The sequence below is a fragment of the Galeopterus variegatus genome, unplaced genomic scaffold (genome assembly GCF_000696425.1).
Source record: "Galeopterus variegatus unplaced genomic scaffold, G_variegatus-3.0.2 Scaffold33750, whole genome shotgun sequence".
In the NCBI taxonomy this organism is placed as follows: Eukaryota; Metazoa; Chordata; class Mammalia; order Dermoptera; family Cynocephalidae; genus Galeopterus; species Galeopterus variegatus.
The window spans coordinates 1-6,243 of NW_007759861.1; the positions used below are offsets into that span (position 1 = coordinate 1).

Genomic DNA, 6,243 nt, shown 5'->3' on the forward strand with positions numbered 1-6,243 from the left:
TTTGTTATAATCAAACACGTCCGTAAATAATTATATTGAACACTAGAATTATACCCTTTGGAATTTTAAGTTAAAGAGGATATTAGAAATCATTAAGTTTTTTGATCTAATTTATTTTAATTAATTCTGTAGACAAACCAAAAGCTTAGGGAAAATTGATTATTTACTCCAAGTTACATGTTATGTGAATTGGCACAGGTTACCATTACAATTGAAGTCCTATAAAATGTAGAAATATATTTGCTAGTATTCTTGTTTGTAAAAGCCACATGGCAAGAGTTTAAATCTGAGATGGTGACAAGTAGGTGGCATTTATGTTAGTGAATTACCACTCTCCACACTCCCAATAAGCATATATACACCTTAACATTTGAGCATTGAGCTCTTCCCAGTTAGCTGGCTTCTTTATAAATTGCTTCAGACAGCCATTAGTAATAAGTAGATGAAAATTGGCATACTAGTTCAAATATATTTGGTAGGTGTTTATAACAGTATCGCATCCCCAAATTTAAATCTTCACTAAGTATCTGGAGGTACAGTGTTGGTCAAAACAGTTGATGCTTTGCGTGTGTGTGGGGGTGTGTGTGTAGAAGGTGGACTGTAAACCAGTTAATTTTGTTACCAAAGCCAGAATGTGGCCTTGTCAATGGTTTGCAGTATGCACATTTAACTCATATTATCCTTATGTAGAGATTCAGATTTGTTTCACAATTGCCTAGTAAAGTTGAAATAATTTTAATAGATTTCTTATTAACAAAAGCCTTCATGACTTCTTAAGCATTTTACTGGTTGTCTTTCAGAACAAAAGAGATGAACATTTATTGAAAAAAAGAAATGTTCCTCAAGAAGAAAGTTTAGAAGATTCAGATGTTGATGCTGATTTTAAAGCAGTAAGTTACCTTGCTTTTTTGAAGTGTTTTAAAAATAATTTTTATAGTAACTAGGAGAACTACATTTTTAATATAAAACCAATTTTATAATAATAATTAAGGTACATTAACTCTAACTCTAGCAGATAAGTTATTTGATTGTAATTTTGCAAACAAACTCTGCTGAATTATCTTTTTTTCTTTTTAAGCAAAATGTAACACTAGAAGCTATATTGCAGGTATGTTATTAATTTAATATTCTCATTTCGAAGTGTTTTGAAATTGATTTTTTATTCTTTAATTTCTGAAATTTACATTTGGTCTTGCAGAATGCCACAAGTGATAACCCAGTGGTCCAGCTAAGTGCTGTCCAGGCAGCAAGGTAACAATAATTTGTCCAAAGAGAGAATTATGTCATACCTCATGTGTCTTAGCTGATAGTTTAGAAGGAATACATTGTTATTTCTGTTCATAGTTTGAAAATTACAGTAATTAATTTCTTATAATTCTTTTTCTAGAAAACTGTTATCCAGTGACAGAAACCCACCTATTGATGACCTAATAAAATCTGGGATTTTACCAATTCTAGTCAAATGTCTAGAAAGGGATGATAAGTAAGTATAGATTTGACTTCCTATTCACTTTTTTTCAGTTAACTTAAAATTTAGGATTGCTATTTAACCAATGGGCTCAGTTTGGTTTTGTGTTTATTATGTTTTCTGCTGTCATGCTTTTTTTTTTTGTCCTTTTTGAGACCGGCCGCACCCACGGCGGGAGCACTGCTGCGCTCCCAGCGCCGCACTCTCCCGAGTGCGCCACGGGCTCGGCCCTGTCATGCATTTTTTATGTAATTCTCCTATGATCATATTCAGCAGACCTAAAGTGCTTCTCTTTTTAGTTTCTAAAATATGTATATATTTTCTAGGAAATATTTAGCTTTTTATTGCCTGTTCTAATTTATCTCAAATATTTAGTCTTTATTAGTTAGGGTTTTTTATTAGTAATATTTTAAAACACCCAAATAGTATTTGAGTCACTCTTTGCTTATGATTCTATATATAGATTAACCTCATGAGTGTGTCAGCATGAATGGTTTCCAGAACTAAGTAGCTCATTTTTCCCCTGGGAATATTTCAGCTGATCTCTGTGTTGTCTTTAACAGAACTCCAGTCATGATTAGTTGTCCAACATCATGCTTTTTGTTTGTGGCAAATTAAGAATAAGGGGGCAAGTTATACTTATTCAGAAGAGAAAGGGAAGAATATCACTTGATATCTTTTGAGGTACTGGCCTTATTTCCATTTGTGTTTAAGATATCTCAGTGTTATATCTTAAACTTCATCAGTTTGAATTAACTGGGGAGAATGTAGGTTTGAACTCCAAAATACTTTAAAACAAATTCTGTTTTTGCATTTAAGAGCATTTAGACTGAAAGTTGGGATATTTCGCAAGGTGTTGTCCAGGAATTTTCAGTTGACTAGATACCACGGGTATTTAAAAGTACCTTCTGCTTCCATTGTGTGCCACAACTCTCCTCACCCTTCACTCCCAGGCCCTTACCAATTTTTATACTATCATGTGTATTTTCTATAACAAGTTTTATTTAAGTAAAGGTAAGTTTTACTTCAGCTGTTTAGAAAATAAATTCTGCCTCCACCTTTAGGACCCCTTTTTTGTTATTGGTCCACTTTTCTTCTTTTTTTTATTTTCTCCTTTTCTTTCCAGCTTTGGCATAGACTCATTTGTGTGGGTACATCTATGGAACATAGCATATATACAGAAAAGTATGCTAAAATATAGAAAGCTTAATGAATAATTATAAAACACAGACTTGTGTAACCACCACCTAAAGCAAGAATAGAAAATTGTCAGTGGTTTGGATCTGACTTTATGGATTTGTCGTGGGAAGTGGTGCTATAGTGTAAAAGACCGTAGACTTTACAGTGAAGTAGACCCCGGTTTAAAATTAGGGTTTGATGTTAGCCAAAACCCAAGTGGCTTTTGAGCCTCAGATACCTTATCTATAAAAATTAGGTGGTTGTGAGGAATAGAAATTATATATATGTACAAAACACTACATAATATCAAGCTTATGATGTTCATTTATTATTTACTTATTTTTCTCATTTTTTTTTTTTTTTTACATCTTATCTCTTTCTCTTTTTCACACGACATTTTGGAATACTTTTCCTGGCTTTGTAATTTTAGTTTTTACATGTTTCCATTTCTCATTTAAGGCCCCTGTTTCCGGTATTTTGCCAAACCACTTAACCAGCTTAATAGCTCTTTCTCCTTCCAGCCTGGGACAACATACACCATCTTATCATCTTTGATATTATTGTCCTTTAGCTTCTCTTCTGCCTCTGATACCTTCTTATTCCTTTCCTTCTGTCAGAATTCATCATGTAGTTCTTACACTTTCTCATCCATTTCATCTTTTTAACCTGTACTGTTTGCTATGCACTAGGACATTTATTCTCCTTAAAACGTTTTCCTTCTTGGATCTCTTTAACCTTTTGATACTAACAACCTCTCTTTCTTTCTTCAATTTGCAGCCTTTTCTTCTAATTTTCTAACTTTTGGCTTGTCTTAGTTTTTGCTCACTACATCCCTTGCTACTTTGGTATACTACTTAAGGGAATTTATATTCTTTTGGCTATCTGTCCTAACTTAATGTCCATAGTTTTCTTTTAACAGGTCTCTCCTACATTAGCCTTTAACCTTTTTTTTTTACCTATTCTGCATACCATTGATTCCAACATTATTTTCTTTATTCCCCTTTTCGATAACACTTTATAAATTCCAAGTTCTGATGCCTGGGATTTGAGACACACTCTCCACTCTCACCATTCAATACACACACTTTTTTTTTTTGCATATCTCCTTGGCTTAACTCTCTTGATCTGTTCCTCGTCATCCATACACATCTCAACTAGCACAGTGACCTAGGGGGTAATTCTGTAAATGTAAGAAGTATTTAGGAGGTAAAATTGACTTGATTTATTGATTAGATGTAGTGTCTGTGGTAGAGGAAGGAGTCAAGGGAAATAATGACTGGCTAAATGTTGCAACTACCAGTAGATGTACAGAAGTGGGTTTATAGTGACTAGCTTTGGAATCCAGTGAGATATTCAGATAGTGATGTCCAGCAGGCAGTTGTATATAACAAGATGAAATTCAAGGACAGTATAAGGGATAGCCATACAGGCCTGAGATTCATAAATTGAAGTGGTAGTTATGTGTCTAAAAAGATTTTTAATTGTTTTTTACAGTCCTTCATTACAGTTTGAAGCTGCTTGGGCACTAACTAATATAGCATCAGGAACTTCTGCACAGACTCAAGCTGTTGTACAGTCTAGTAAGTAAATTAAATTTCTTACACTCTGTGTTTTCTTTTAATGATGGCATGGAAGTAAAATTTTATAGTAAAGACCAAACTTTATCTCCTAGCATTTTTAAGCTGATGAATTTTTAAAGTTATTTTCAATGACTGATATCTTTCCTATAGCTATCATTAATCTATCATTAAGTACTTTTAATTGTGCTAACCAAAAAGGGAATCGAATTTTATCTTTTGGGGTAGAGACCATCCTCTAATAACAGGATTTTAAGTTTCTGTTTAAGATGCTGAGTGGTATATGCCTTTTAGCTTATAACATATATATTTTTAAAATTTTGCTTACCTCAGAATGAGCCAATAACTGTTGGTATGTTGACCAAAACTGACTACAAGCTCTTGGGAAAAAAACTAGATATCACCAAGTACTTTGTTTCTTACAGTGTGGGACATTTAGCTGACTTTAGGTGGTAATCAAGGTGATTTTTAGTAGTACATGATGTAGCAATAAGTTACATTGAATCACATGGTAAGAATACTATTCTCTTTCAGTTCTTTTTCAGATATTTCAGTAAGAAATGTCAAGGAGAAAGTTTCCACTTAGGTGTTAGTTCTAACAGAAAGAGAACAGTTTTAGACTAGGGCTTTAAATATCAGTTTTACAGAACTGATAAATAAAATCAGTTAAGTTAAAAATGTGAGTCAGTTGAAACCCTCACGCATTGTCGGTGGGAATGTAAAATTATGAACCTGCTTTGGAAAACAGTTTCCCAAAAGGTTAAACATAGAGTTTCCATATGACCCAGCAGTTCTACTTCTAGGTGAAACCAAGAAATACAGAAACATGTCCACACAAAGACTTGTACTCAAATGTTCACAATAGCATTATTCATAAGTAACCCAAATTTCCGTTAACTGGTGAGTGGATAAACAAAATGTGGTATACAATGGAATTCTATTCAGCAATAAAAAAGAATGAAGTAACTGATGCCTGCTACAACCTGGATGAACCTTAAAAACATTATGCTAAGTGAAAGTATTACTGAACAAGGGCTCTCTGCCCAGTGTGCACAAAAGCCAATACTATGGCACCAGTTTTTGAGAAGAGAAAAGGCTTTATTCGAGGTCAACCAGCAAGGAAACCAGAGGCAAGGTGCTCTCAAATCTGTCTCCCCAATCCAGAGGCTGGGCTGGTTTTAAGGGGTATTGGGCAAAATTGGTTAGCTACCTCAGAATCAGACCATATGACTGGGCAAAGTTGATTGATTGGCTAGCTCTGAATCAGGCCATATATGGTAATGAGGCAAAATGGATTGGCTAGCTTTGGATCAGGCCGTATGATGGGACGGAAGTTGATTGGCTAGCTACGATTCAGTCCGCATATGGTTACGAAGCTATTGGATGCCAGATCTCCCTTGCTGAAGGACCCCTCACTTCATGAAAGGCTCTGATGGTTCAATTTCCAGCTTTTTAGTTCCATGGACTGAAGATCTTTGGTTCCTGCAGTGCTTGAGGTCATCTGGACGTCAAGGTCCTTCTCTATGCACATGCCCAGTTCATATCCTGCAAGACAACTTTTATAAAACAACTTGAGATAGGAAAATAGAACTAGTTTTAGCTAGTTGTAGACAGTCGCAAAAGAAGCCAGACACCAAAAAAACCACACACACTATGATTTCATTTTTATGGAATGTCGAGAATGAGCAAATCTATGAAGACATAGAGCAGATATTTAATGGTTGCCTAGGGCTGGAGGAATGGTTGGCAGAGTTTTGAAAGGGGAGTGTCTGCCATAGGTATAGGATTTCTTTTGAGGGTAATGGAAATGTTGTAAAATTAGATTGCGGTGATGACTGCAGAACTCTATATAAATACTAAAAATCTTGTATCTCAATAAAGCTGTTAAAGTGTGAATCAGTTTCTGTAAGTTAAGTAAATATAGGTAGTACATAGATACAGCAAAAAATACTAGAGGCAATACACAATTGATTGAAATTTAAGAGATGGAAATGGGTATAATGTGTAAGTTATATGAAG

At 34.5% G+C, this 6,243-nt stretch overlaps 1 long non-coding RNA gene across 1 annotated transcript; it reads left to right on the forward strand.

Annotated features, from left to right (window-relative positions):
• Positions 1-798: 798 nt before the first annotated feature.
• On the forward strand, positions 799-4,227 carry LOC103583997. Its single transcript, XR_549919.1, has 5 exons — positions 799-890; positions 1,079-1,108; positions 1,199-1,251; positions 1,388-1,483; positions 4,142-4,227. It is a non-coding gene; the product is annotated as an uncharacterized LOC103583997 (long non-coding RNA).
• Positions 4,228-6,243: the final 2,016 nt, after the last annotated feature.